Source organism: Drosophila montana, unplaced genomic scaffold (genome assembly GCF_035044405.1).
Source record: "Drosophila montana isolate Dmon_TW-CO22-7 unplaced genomic scaffold, ASM3504440v1 contig_1505_1, whole genome shotgun sequence".
NCBI lineage: Eukaryota > Metazoa > Arthropoda > Insecta > Diptera > Drosophilidae > Drosophila > Drosophila montana.
The window spans coordinates 797,959-812,727 of NW_026996452.1; the positions used below are offsets into that span (position 1 = coordinate 797,959).

The window sequence follows — 14,769 nt, forward strand, 5'->3', positions numbered from 1 at the left end:
CTATTTACTTGGCTGACCTTTAGTCTTAATTTGGTTTGCCCTTTTGGGTCGACCTGTGTTGCCCGTTGTAGTTGTTGCTGTTGGTGTTGTCCCTGGTCGCTTGGCTGCTTATTTACGGCATTTTCTCGGTTTCTCTTAGCGCTCACGCTCAAATTGGCCAAAAAGTGGCCCTGCCCCCTCGCCGGCAACAAGCAGCCAATTTCGAGCATGCTAATTAGCTGGTTCGCATAGCTTTTGCCTTTATTTCCCATGCGTCCATTATAATAATATTTCGCTGTATGTTTTCGCCAGGTTTAATTAATGATTTGCTAAGCTGCCGACTCGCTCGCTTGTCCCACACAGGCGGCAGGCAACGGGGGTTAATTGTGTGTCAGGGGCATTAGGAATTTCTAGCGAGCATTCGCCCCGCTCCGCCCATTCACACACACTGCATGACCAGAGCAGCGTCCCCTTGCCGACCAGCCAATGGCCATGTCCAATTGTGGTCATGCTGCTGCTGCTGCTGCTGCTGCTTCTGCCTGCTGTTGATGTGGCCAGCATATGTTGCCAACACGTGGCGGGAGCAGCAGCAACACCAACAACAACAACAACAACAACAATGCGGCGCTTTGTTGGCTGCCCATTGCGCGTCTGTTGTGAAGCGGATTTGCTGGTGCTGCCAGGGGATCGGAAGGAAGGAAGGGAGGTAGCCCCCAATGAGCTCCCATGTTGCACATTGGACGCTTGTTTCTTGCTGTTTTTGCTTTCAGTTCCGCTGCATCGAGTCGTTGCACACACACACACACACACAGACTCGCGAAACTTGTGTATTGCCTTGCACGCATTTGCAATATTTATTACATCCACCCAGTGTTTGATATAATTTGCATACCCTTACATTGAGAACATATTGCTTCAGCCACTCAGCTTGCGGCACATTTAAATGTTCTGTATATACTGTATATATAGAATTCAAGACTCATTAATTGTATGTTTGGAATCCACGATAACTTTCCAGCTTTGCACGAATTTCGATAGGAATAGACCCTCTGTTGTTTCGGCACACAAAATTTGGATACTGGACTTTATTTATTTGGAAGCGTATTTGCACTTCGTTCAATCGAATTTGAAATTGCCTTTTATTTTTTATTCTCTATGCAATGTTCCCAACTTCCATGTGCATTTGCATGTGACCGATTGAGGTTTATGAATATAAATTGTTTGTTAATTAAATGCAACATCAGCAACATGAGCAGCAGCAACAACGACAACGACAACGACAACAACAACAACAACAGCAATAATAATATTGTTGAATGATTGTCTGCGCTTTAATACCGGAAATTGATTAAAAGCTCATTTCATTTGCTTGCCGTTCGTTTATGTTGCTGTTGTTATTGCTTTGGCCCCTACTCGCTGTCATAATTTACCATTTGAAATGATTATGGGCCTTATACAAACACACACAGACTCACACACACACACACGCACACGCACACGCACACGCTGTATAATTGGAATTTCAGTTGTAAAGGAAATGTCTCTAACATGGATACGCATTGTTATTGCTATTTACTATTCTCATCATTGTTGCTGCTGTTGTTGTAATTGACTCGGGTGTTAGTTTGGCTTGTTAATAACAAATCCAGGCATAGCATAACAACTAACTAATACACAATTGCCTTTCATCCAATTACTTGGGCTCAGCCATGCGAATTCCTCGGCTAATCGCAAAGAGCTCTAAATCTGGACTATTGTGTTGTTGGCTTTGTTATTAAGTTGAGAGATACGTGAGTTATTTATGGCAGCTTGAACGTACATATGTGACTCGATGCTTGTTTGTCTCCAAAAACATAGGCCATGTCATAACTAACTTGAACTTCAAACTGGCTGTCAAGCTGGCAGCCAGCATGCCGCTGCCTCACCCAGCCTAATGTTTGCCCATAATTTGCGTCTGTTACCATTTTCCTCATCTTTCTCGTTGCTGTTTGCCATAATTTTATTGGCAATTTCAGACGGCGAGAAAGTTGGCCAACTCTGGCGCCGGCTCTGGGTCTGGCTACGACTCCGGCTCCGGCTCCGTCTCCGGCTCCGTCTCCGGCTCTAGGTCCAACTTGGACTCGGTCTCCACCTTCGTGTCTGGCTTTGGCTCTCCTGCACTTGCACGTATTTACGTAGCGATTTTTATTTCCTGTAATTTTTACGATATTACTTATTTTTATGCACCGCACGACGCACGACGCACGACGTCGCACCACCGCAGTGGGGTTTGGGTGGCGCGTGGGTCAACGGGGGCTGTGTTTAGCTTTCGTTTTGCATTTTTATGCCATTTTTATGGCCCGTTGTTGTTGCCGTTGAAGTACCACATTATTGGTTTTTCAAAAAATGCGAGCTGCCTCGTAAAAGAAATTAAAATAAAAGCTGAATAACCGGGGGCTGCCCCAGAACGCGGCATGTTGACAGCAGAGCCCGACTTTAAAGTTGCCCCACAGAGTCAGCTGAAGCCAAAGCAATTGCCATAAGTCGGACATATTTTGAAATCGAAAAAAAAAAACATAAAAAAAATATTGGTAAATAGAAACAAACATAAAATGTACATTCAGTTGGAATTTAAGCGCATGTGTGGGTTGTTTTCATTGTTGTTATTACGTATTGTTTTTACAGTTGGTTGGCTTATTTATTCGGTGGCATTTGTTATTATTTAATTTCAATATTTATGCAGCTTGTCTGGCGTGACTACGCCGCATTATAATTACCCGCACACACTCGCCCAGACCCGCACTGCACAGAGGAGCCCAATCCAAAGACCAAAACATCTCCAACACATATTTCCATTTAATAGCTGCGAATCGACTCAATATTTTGTTATGCCCAAGGCGCTTGCTGTAATGTCTATGCCAGTTACTATCTGGTAAATAATATATGGTAAATGGTATATGGTTTATGGGGGCATGCAACGAGCCGTACGTGCTGCTATGGTGCGACCTCGTTATGGAGTTTCTGTTTGCTTCTCCTATTGAAAGACCAAACATAATCGTAATCTATTGTGCTTGAACAGAATTCTGTTAGCAAATAAACTAAAAATGTTGTGCAAGTTTAACCAAGCTCGAACATATCGAAACTGAGCACAAAATCATTCTTCATTCAAGAATGAAGTTTCTAAATACAAGTCAAAGAAAATAACGACTCACAGTTGTCAATCAACGAAGTGTGTTTTTTTTTGTGGTCTTTCAACATTTTCAGCTTATTTTAAGAGTACAAATTCTTCAAAAAAGTATTTTGTGGTCAACCTAAGCACATTTTTCATACTTAGTTTCATTTCACTTTCCCCACTTGTCCTTTTTTTTTTTTGCGAATGTCACATTTTTTGCTAATGTTAAAAATGTGGCGTGATCGTTTTCCCATAAGAAAACACATTTTTCCCACTTGCCAAAAATGTTGGTATTCGCCCCGAATAACACGTGTTTTTTTGCACTGATTTATCTAATTTCATTCCACTTTCCCCACTTGTTACTTTTTTTTTTGCGAATGTCACACTTCTTTCGAATGTAAGAAATGTGGACTGTACACCTTTCCATAAGAAAACACATTTTTCACCTTTGCCAAAAATGTGACATTTTCAAAAAATGCTGGTATTCGCCCCGAATAACACGTGTTTTTTTGCACTGATTTATATAATTTCGTATCGATGTTATAAAAAATATAAAGTATCGTTACCGCAAACGAAGGCAAGCGGTAACTTTAAATTGTAATTTTAAATTTTAATAATCCCACAAATGGAGCCCCTATTTCGAGGTAGTATTATTTGACCTTTAGAAGAAAAATCGAACCGATCAGCTGTTTATTTAAAGAAGCGGTTTTTTTTTCCACTCACATCTTACCGACAACGGACAAGCTTGCCAATGGAATCGCAAAATGTGATGCTTCAAATGTAACATTTTTTGAGCATAGTGGAATTAGGCTATTACTCACATAAACAAGTAAATGAAACAACAACAATCAATAGCTAAAGTGAATGTTATCAATCTGTAAAGGGTATCAAATCTTCGACTGTGCCATCTCCACAACAGCTCATCGTATTTAATCTTTGTAATATGTCTGTACTTGGCAGGTTTTGTCATTAGCATTTATATAAAGCTGACTCAGGTTGGTTTTATTACTTGATATTTTATCATATCATGTTTATACATCCAGGAAGTCAGTTAGATTATCAAAATATTTACATACTCGTATATTAGCTACAAGCCTAACGAATGACTATTTATATTTGTAAACGACTCATTGTAGGGCAAAGCCAAGTTTTCGATTATCTATTGTAGAGCCGCTTTTATGGGCTGTAATTTAGGTAATTATTATACTGTAAGCCCAATGGAAATGCAGATATAAGGCTTTATTGGAACATTATATAACAGGCCGAAGAAAATATAGACTTTGATCTTTGTTTCTTAGCCCTAAATCGAATATTTGATGAGCTAGTTACACCTAACTTCTCACGTACTGTATTTACTTTATACATGCACTCTCGTCGCTGGATTCAGGGTATTTTCTAGTCGGGCACTCACGATTGGAGCACTCTTACTGGTTTTCACATAATTGCGCTAACCCTGCCGCAGTAATTCAGTAATTTGCATAGTGGTCTAGGATCAAACAGTTGCCCTTTTATATCGTTCTGTATTTTTGCAATATTCCCTTGTTGTTTGCCCTTGTCTGGGCCATTATTTGATTTCTATTTTTCATATAAACACTTAACTATCCCCTATGCTGAAACCAGTTGGCGAACAGCGACCAAATGCTTGTCTGTGGAGGGGGGGGTTGGAGTGAAAAAACAACTTTTAATGCTTTTCCAATTTATTTTTGTGCACAACTTGAACGACAGCAGGTTCAATTTTCCGTTTTAGTTTTAGTTTTAATTTAAGTTTTAGTTTCGATTTCGTGCAATTTCAATTGAGTTATTTGCGTTTGTCCATTCCAAGTTCTTGCTGACTCTCAGACTGTCTGTCAGTCCGTCTGTCTGTCTGTCAGTCAGCTTTGTTGTGCTTCAAATTAAATTGGCCTTTGTGTGGCGTCGGGCTATTGGCAGCCTAATGTACGGCACACATGTGCGTACCACCGGGCAGGGGGGTAGCCATTGGTGCCCCATTGGATCCCATTGGTTCCATTTGGTTCACTTGTCCGCTGGACATGCACACAATAAAGCCAAATACAACGGCAAACGCTCATTGAATAAATAATCAAAATCAAATACATACTCGCATGTTGCTGCTGCTGCTTTGTGACTTGGTTTGTTCGCTTCTTATTTTTGTGGTCTTTTCGCTGCAAAAATATCCAATTTCCAATTTCAAATTCCAATTATATTGCTCTACGCTCTTTTTATTATTATTATTATTATTGTTGTTGCTGCTGCTGCTGCTTCTGCTGTTGGCAGCGGGAGCAATGAAAAATCAATATTGACAGGAAAATGTTGCAAGCTCTGAAAAGTTGTCAATAAGGACGCAAACGTCGTTACAAATGAAATCATTCGAAATGTGAATAAATGGCTTCCCTATATGTATCATACAGTCAGAGAAAAACTGCAAGCTAAACTGAATGCTTAGCTTAACCAGAAGTTAAGCAAGTCCGGAAGAAGAATGCAATTTCTAGAAATAGGCATTAAGTTATTTAAAATACAAGCTTGGACTTTGGTTAAATACAAGTTTCTTGACTATTTCTCTGAGTGTAGCCACGATATACATAGGCAGCTGAGTGACTGTAAGTTTTGCGCCCTGTGAGAACTTTGTCGCGAACTTTGGTCAAGGGCCGCCACTTGTCACTAATTGCTGCTGCTGTTGCTGTTGCTGCTGCTGCTGTTGCTGCTGCGTGTGGCATGTGGCATGTGGCAAGACCAAAACGGACACATCCGTTACAAGAACAGAACGCTGGCTGCTGAATCAATTGGCCAGCGGAAATGTTGCGACGCCCTCGAAACAAATTGCTTAATTACAAATGTTGTAAAGGCAGCCGGCACGTTGACAGAGTATCAGGAAGTTCTAGGAAATGTGAATGCGAAAACGAATGCAAATGCGAATGCGAATGCGAATGCGAGTCACTCATTCAAATAAGCAAGAAAAATTGCATGCCAAATGCTGTTGCACGCGGCCAGTCAAATGTCTATAATTTAAGCAAAAACAAGCGACAGATACAAACAGCAGCAACAACTAAAACAACAACAGCAGCAACATCGACAGCAGCAGCAGCAGCAACAGCAGCAGCAGGCAAATCATTTGAAGTTGCAGTTGCCATTTCTTGTTGTTGTTGTTGTTGTTGTTCTTTTTGTGGCTGTTGCAAAATTTATGCACGCGGCTGCTGCAAAAAATGTTGCTGCAGTTGCTGTTGCAGTTGTTGTTGCAGTTGTGTTGCCTGGCTAATTTGCAGCAGCAAGCAGTGGAAATTGTTGATGTGCAAAAATGTTGTTGTTGTCGTCTTGTAAATGCCATAAATTAGTTGCCTGCCAGCAGACGAAAAGCGCAATTTACAAATAATTTAAAATTTTTTTTTTTTTTTTTTCAATCTTTTTTTTTTATACATTTTCGTACATTTTCATTCATTCAACTTTTTTAATTTATTTTTTTTTTGTTGCCTCTTTTAAGCCAATTTATTATGTTAGCTTCAGTCGTTCGATATTCCGTTTGCTGTTGTTGCTTTTTGCATATTTTGGCATTGCCATGCACATTAAATTATTGGACAGACACACACACACACACACACGCACACAATTGCAGAAATACATATATATATTTTTTTCCTGCTTGGCGAAGGTCGTGTGGGTGTCTCTGTGGGCGGGGGCTGGCATTTGCCAGCGGCATAAAATATGCATAAAGCCAAAATCAATGCTGTGTGTGTGCGTGAGTGTGTGTGTCGGTAAGAGATTGGAAAATTTGATATATGCCATTTGGTAAATGTTTTGTAATGTGCAATGCACAATGAAAGCAAATTGAATTATTCAATTCGCTCACACACACGCATACACATACAATTATATAGTTGTGTTTATATTATAGCAACTTGCACAGATTGGGTATTTATTAGCTATGATTGCAGTTAGTTAGCATATTCAGGCGACCCAGAGCGTACAATTAGAACAAATTCAGGGATAGACAATGTCCATAACTCAGCTGCCAGGCAGGTAAATGCTCAAAGAAGCGAGCGTAGTCCACATTGAGTAAAAGGCTTATATAAATCATGTTATATTATATTATTATAAGACAACATAACTAGCAAACTCTAGATGGCGCTAATTTATCAACATTTCCGTTACAGTTCGTCGTTTCCGTTTCCGTTTCCGTTCAGTCGCAATGTCAGGCAAGCAGGGCACATGCCACAGAAATGGCAGCTCGTAAATAAAAAGGTAAATTCTTAATTGTAAAAGTTTTCATTTTTATGACAAAATTGTAGCAATTTATTAGAACCAAAATGAAAAAGACCAAACAAAATAAGAAGAAGAAAACGAATAGCACAACTAAACTTTGAAAATTCCCATAACGCTCATGGTCACAGCTCGTTACAACAACAACAACAACAACAACAACAACAACAACAACAACAACAATGAAGTCTAACTAGAATCAATGGCAGGGCAATTGCTAAAACGAGAGCAGCAACAAAATGCTGCTAAGAATTTTCCAAGCAACAATGAAAACGTAGAAAAGCAGCTGCCAGAGGAAATCCCACAATTCCCAAAACAACAATGGCAAATAAATTAAATTAGTCACAAGCATATTTCAAAAATATGTATATGTATATAAATGTATCTATATCTTTTTGATATGTATATAAAAGACCTCTGCATGCTGTGTGTGTGTGTGTGTGTGTGTGTGTGTGTGTGTGTGCGAGAGTGGGATGGCCATACACAGTTGGGCCAAGGATAAAAGCCAACAATAAAACACACAGACGAGCATTTTATATAGATATACAAATATATATATTTTATTTTATGAGCAAAGGACTGTTACATAAAACTCGCTTCAGGCAAGGGTTGGATCTGACTGTGGTGGGGCAAGGCGGGGCGGGGCGTGGCAGGGCAGCGCGAAGGCCCAGTTTACGACATAGTCTCTGGCCAAAGCATTTGCCGTGTGGGTGGCGGCCTAACTGCAGCTACACAGGCTGCCAAATTGCCTCAGTTTTCTACACCAAAGCAAAAAAAAAAATAGATAAAAAAGTTTTGGGCAGCGCACACAGGGCGGGGCGGGGGGCGGGGGTCGGACGTGGTAACCAGTCGAAAGCGGCTTTAAAAACGTCTCCGACTTCGTCTGCGCCACGTCGACGGCTCGAGTTCGAAACGAATGCAGAGTCCCAGACGGGGCCAGACGGTCGAAGGACACGCAGAGGCGACACACCCACAACACATACACACACACATACACAGATACACTGATAGAAATACACACAGAAACCGAACGACATAATAAAACCGGCATTTTTATGCATGTCTGAGTAACTTCATGAGCCGAACCAGACCGGGGGACAGCTGGGCGAGAGATGGTGGGAGGGAGCGAGGGGGGTTAGATGGAGAGTTTTTTACTGCTGCTGCTGCTGCTGCTGCTGCTTGTGGCACTTCCAGTGTGCAGCTTGTTTGGAGTCTGTTTCAGGTTCATTGGAAGGCCGCCAAACAGAGCTCCCGTGGGTTCAATTGGGAGCAGGAGCCTGCGCAGTTCGGATCTCGCTCTTTATTCAGCCGACTGGGATGCTATTGGCGAGGCGAACCTGCGCACTGGACGGGCGTGTCACAGTAGCCAGAGAACAGTAAAAGCAACAAAAGTCGAGCAACAACAACAACAACAACAACAACAAACAGCATTTTGGGAAGGTCGTTGCGAACAGTTGTGAAGCGGCACAGCGCACAGCTGGACCACAACAGACACACACAGATACACACACACGCACACAGGGTCACATTTATACAACGAGGCGTCGACCGGCATGTAATTAACTTAAGCCCGAACGAATGTCGATATTGATGCCATTTCGGCTGACGAAGTCCGGGTCTAAGGCCGGGGCCCATGGAATCGGCTCTGGACGCGGACCAGGCCACATTTATGCTGCAGTCATTTCAAAAATGTGTGTGTCTGTGTGCCTGTGTGTAGTAATAGTCAAGCCGAGGTCGTTTGCCGCCACTTGCTAGGGCATATATACATACATACATACTTATTAAGCTATGTGGGAATATATCCCAGAGAGTGCGACATGGACAGCATGTGTGAGTCCGAGCTAACTGAAGATCCAGCCTTTGTTGTTGTTATTGTTGTAGTTATTGTAGGTGCACCATATGCTGCATATGGCATAAATGGATTACGCAAGTGAGTGCAGAATAATAAAAATAACAAGCAAACAGGAAAGAAATGTTATCTTAGGGTTGCCACAGATCAAATACCCTGCAGATGTGCAATATATTTATTTATTTACATATTAAAACTCCAATTCCATTCGATTATTCGTATATGCTATATGCCATATCTTGAAAAGCAAAAACATTCATACAAAAAATCTGTTTTCCAACGAACTAAACTGAACTCATTAAGAAAATCTACTTCTTCCACGATTTCTGGAGGGTATGTAAAACATCAGGGGCAACTAAATTGGGCAGGAAGCAAAAGGCTCTAAAATAGGGAGTGTCTGGAAGGAAATTCTAATCGATTTTGCAACTGTTCTGGTAATTAATTCACAGACAAAAAAATATAGCTAGATATTGAGTACGATATTGAAAGCGTTCACCCAAGCACATTGAAATAATTCTCACATATTTTCGTAATGGCAATTTGGGATCAATCAACCAAGTTGGGCGGAGGAGCCACACCTCTTGAGGTGCCGCGACGCGATGCGAGTCGTGGCGCGATTTTAATTGAAAATTGCTGTCATGAAGAAAACGCATAAACAACAATTCTAAGAAATAGCTCAGACAATCAAATGTGTACTGTATGTATAAATTCACATAACAATCGTACAATCGTACAATATGCATGACAATAAGCAGCTCGTTCCTCGTTTCTCGTTCCTCCAGTTTCACATCCCTCCTCCTCCCCGGGGCTAAGGCTGGCACAAAGATGTCTTAGGAGAATGGAAAAACTATTGTCTGAGCCACTTTTTGGAGAGTCGTGCACGAAAACTTGTGTATAAATCAAAATTTATGAATTTCGTGTATTCGAATTGAAGAGCTGCCACACCGAAGAAGAGGAAGCAGAAGAAAACGAAGAGTTTCGAGTGCCGGCTGGCTGGCACTTGAGGACGCTCTGGAGACCTCGAGACCTCGTCGTATTCAAGTAAAACAAACAATATAAACTTGAAAAAAACGCTTCGTTGCATATCAAATTAATTACACACAGGCCCCAAAAGCAGCCAGAAAACTTGCAAGAGGCACAGCACAAGGGGCACGAGGCAGTTGCACAGAGTTCGTCCCTCAGTCAGTCAGTCAGTCAGTCAGTCGCTCAGTCAGTCAGTCCCTCAGTGAGTCAGTCAGTTGGTAGGGCAGGCTTTGCTGTCAGACAACCCTTGAAGATTGTTTTCTTATGCCGAGGGGCTGCAGCGAGGCCCCAAACTTTGGGCACAGAGCAGGCGAGTTAAGCTGCTAAAAAACAAAAAACATAAAAAAAAGAAGGGGGTAGGAGAGGCTGGCAGGGCGACAAGCTGACAGCCAACAGGCAACAACAATTCATGCGAACTGAAAAACTGAAGGCATAATTTATGCCTTCAAAGTGAATTGTTCAAAAGAAAACTTTGAACATTTTTCCCCTTAACAACAACAGCAGCACGTCCTGTTCCTGTTGTTCTCTACGCTCCATGTCAACACAGCCCGCACCGAGAGGAGAACAACAAAACATCAGCAGCAAGATAAATAGCTCGACAGGACTAGCCGAACGCCGCATGCCCTTTAGTCAAAGTCCAGGCACAAAGACAATAAATGCATCAAACTGGAACGTTGCGGTTCTCTGAAAGGAAATGTGATACAGGCGAGGGCCTTTGGTTCCATTTGTCAAATATGAAGACATAGGTTTTTACTTATATTCCAATTTTCTTAAGCAGCTGGTTCAGTTCAAGATTCGGTTCCACTTTGAACTCCACGCTCAAACTGGTTCGTTTCGAATATATTTTGCAGTTTTGGTTGGTTATTTTAATTGAGATTCGAATGTTTTTACTATTGAGCAGCTGCCTAGGTTTATAATTTCAACCGAACCGGTTCGCTTCGAAATTAGTTTGCATTACAAAGGGCTAATCGAAGCACAATTTCGACTTTGTTTGTGACAATTCGTCGGGAAACACAAGCTACGAAATCCGACCTGGGATTAAAATATAAAAGACAACCCTCGCATAGGCCGAGCTATGAACTTTTCATATGCGAAAAAGAATTTCTGGAATACCAGACCATAAACGTCCCACTCGCTTCCCTAAAACATTCTGCAATCATTTAAAATTCAGTTTGTTTTATTTTGTTGAATGTGCCGTCAGCGGAGCACAAAAATAGAAAGGAAACTGAATCCCGAACAAAACACAGTCAATGCTCACATGATGTCCAAGTAAAATGTACAATTTATATAAATGGACACGACCCAGAGATTCGCTGGAAATGGTCAAAGGCTGAACACAACTGACAGGGCCCAACATGAATGGCCAAAACTCACGCACACTCAAGTCCCTTGCCCCAAAAAAGGTTTTGGGCTCTGCAGAGGCGACCCCAAAAATGCTATTTTAACTACATTTGGCGCTTTTATGGTTGTTGTTGCTTTTTTCTGGGCTTTATGCCGAAATATTGTACATTTATTAATACATAATCATCTCTGACAGCAACATGAGAACTGGCCACATGGCTGACGACCCAGCGGACAGAGTTTCGAGCATTGAAAATAGAGCAGTAAAATTGTAATAGATATACGTGTGAGTGTGTGTGTGTGTGTGTGTGTGTGTGTGTGTATGTTTGGGTATAACGAGGCTTTGGTCAGCTATTGTTGTTTTTGTACGTGTTGTGCGACTCGTTCTTCGGTTAGATCTTCTAGGAAATCCAACCTAGCTCCGTGAATAACAACAAGCAGACTGCCCCGAAAATGTTTGTATTGTGTGCTTCGCTTAACTTTTAGTTTTTTATTTCCAGTTCTAGCTGCTTTGTTTCCAACCGGCTGCTTAGTTGTGCAGAAAGCCAGATAACTCACAGTTGATGTTATTGTTGTTGTTGTTAGTTAAACAGAATAGTTGCTGTTTGTTGTTGCCAGGGACAAGGTTTCTGCGAAAAGTTCAACACTTGATAAATACTTTCATGTGAATGATTACGAAAGAGTTAAGCCAATTTAAAGTAAACAGGCCAGAAATTGATTTTCTTTTTAACGAACTGGTAGAGTATCTAATGTTGTTATAGTGTTTAATAGTCAAGCAAAAGATAACATTCAATGAACCAGTCTTTCATTCCGCTACTGAAAAGGGAGGATTCAGTTTGAAGCTCGGGCTAAGTCAAAGGCCAAAGAAAATAATGATATTTTAAAGTCAGGAGTGCACGACCAGAAGATACCCTGAACTCACGATAACATGAAAAGCGGGTGTGCTTCTTTCCTTTACTCCAGACTATTTGTGGCGAATACTTACACTCTTACATACCAAGGGCAAGGGTCTACCTTAATGAAATGAGCATTTTTCTTGAAATGTCTTCAATCTGTATATCCCATAGGGGAACCTTCATGCCAAGTTTGGCATATACATAAAGTTCTCAAATTATACGATTGTAGCATACAGAAAATGAATACTGATATTTACTTATATGGTATGTAAGAAGGCATATATGGACTTTATTTAACGTGCTGCTAACGACCTTTGTCCAAAATCAATCTTCACTTCCCAAAAGGCAAAAGCCCCTTTAATGTTGACGAAGTCTTTAAGATATTGGGGCTCAATCAATGGCCATAAATTGCCATTATGCAGAATGGCAATCAATCCAGTTGAAAAAGCAGGAGACGACAAAGAAAACCCAATGAGAACAGGAAAACTGCTGCTGTTGGACTCGGCATGAATTAAAACTCGCAGAGAGAAGGAAACTTCGGAGACGATGCTGCGGAAGTGGACGGCAACCAGTAGCCAGAAAGGAGCCAAAGGTAAATGGGCAGGTACCTTGCGGCTATGAAAACGGTCCAGGGCGGAGGGGAGGGCAAAAGGGGAAAACATCGTCGTGTCTGAGTTGCCTTTCAAATTGATGAACAATAACAAAGGCCTGGCCCCGTACAAAGGAAAATGTTGCATAGAAAAAGACTTACTTTCAAAGTGTGTACTAGGTGTGTGTGTGTGTGTGTGTGTGTGTGTGTGTGTGTGTGTGTGAGTATAAGGAAAGTATTTTTCTTTCTTTTGCGAAATTAATGAACTATTCAAATGTCAAAGGATCCGTGTAGATAAAGCGACGACGACGACAAAACAGTTGGTGACAACAACAAAACAGAACGGGCCAACAATAAAAACGAGTCCAGTAAAGAAATCCATAAAAGATTTTGTAGCTGCAACGCGTCGCTTTATGAGTCTCGTCTCTCTGACTCTTCGACTGTGTGTGTGTGTATGTGTGTGTGTGTTTGTGTGTGTGTGCTCGCTTTTACAAAATTCAAAAAGCAATTTACAAAGGCAACGTGAAAGGCGATACGCTTGCACACACACAAACACAAACACAGACACACAGTGGAACTGTGGCATGGCCAAACGGAACCCAGGTCTGGGGCAGGGCACAGTTGCAGCTCTAAGTGCCACTAAAGGACGACGACGACGCGTCATCCTCGGCGTCGAGAAGAATAAAAACGAAGGCGCTGAAGCGCAGCGAATGCCCTGCCACGGCTTCAGCTACAGATTCTCATGACGACGACGACGACGAGGATGAGGCTGAGAATAGGAATGGGAATGAGGATGAGGACCAGTCAGCCGTCCGCTGGGATCGCTTTTCAGTCGGCGACTCTCGTGCCCGCCCCTTCATCAAACGCGAATGAGTCGTCGCTGTTGTCAGTCGCCGTTGCCGGCCTACAAATTCGTTGGCCGACTGATTTTTTATTATCATTGCATTTTATAGACAGTTTTACGAGCTAACGAAAGTGGTTCTGCCGGAGAGCTTGTACAGATAATGCCAATGCCGACACACGAGTATTTCGGCTTTACGATCCCTCACACCGCGGACCCGTTCTGCCTTAACTGCCCATGTGGATTGAGTAAATTGTAAATCACACTCGCCCCACACTCGGCGAAAAAACTCAAGCAGTTTTTTGCTTCAATTCAAAATTCAGCGGAACTTTCTTTAATGCGATATACAATACGTTATCTTAGAAAATGGAATTAACTTCCGAGACGTAATCTATACAAGTTGAGTATATTGTAAATCATACTTTCACAGCTCTAGGCAGAAAAAAATAATTTTTCACTAATTTGATTCAATTCGCATATTTTTTGGTTCAATTCAAAATTTACCTGACCTTTCTTCAATGCTTTATACAATACCTAATCCTAGAAAATGGAGTTGACTTTTTTTGCAATAGCTTTTATGAATACTTTAATTCAAGACTTAATCAAAACAAGTTGAGAAAATTCTACAGTAAATCACATTTTCACAGCTCTAGGCGGAAAATAAGAATTTTTCCCTTAAATCAAGTGACTGTCCAAAAAAAAACTTTATTCAAGACTGTTCCTACTTTGTTACATTGCATTGAATTTTGTATTATCCAGTGCAATATTTATAAAGAATACCAAAAATCTGAATCCGGAAATCAGTTTGTGAATTTCCTATTGTGAATTTATCCTTATCCAATGCAATAT

General features: G+C 41.3%; 1 protein-coding gene across 2 annotated transcripts in view; it reads left to right on the top strand.

Annotated features, from left to right (window-relative positions):
- The window catches only part of nxf4 (nuclear export factor 4), a 74,374-nt gene extending 67,011 nt beyond the window's left edge, over window positions 1-7,363 (top strand). For both annotated transcript variants that reach the window (XR_010437245.1, XR_010437244.1), the window contains one exon: window positions 7,276-7,363. The gene's annotated coding sequence lies outside the window, so the exon portion shown is untranslated. The remainder of the gene's footprint in view (window positions 1-7,275) is intronic.
- Window positions 7,364-14,769: the final 7,406 nt, after the last annotated feature.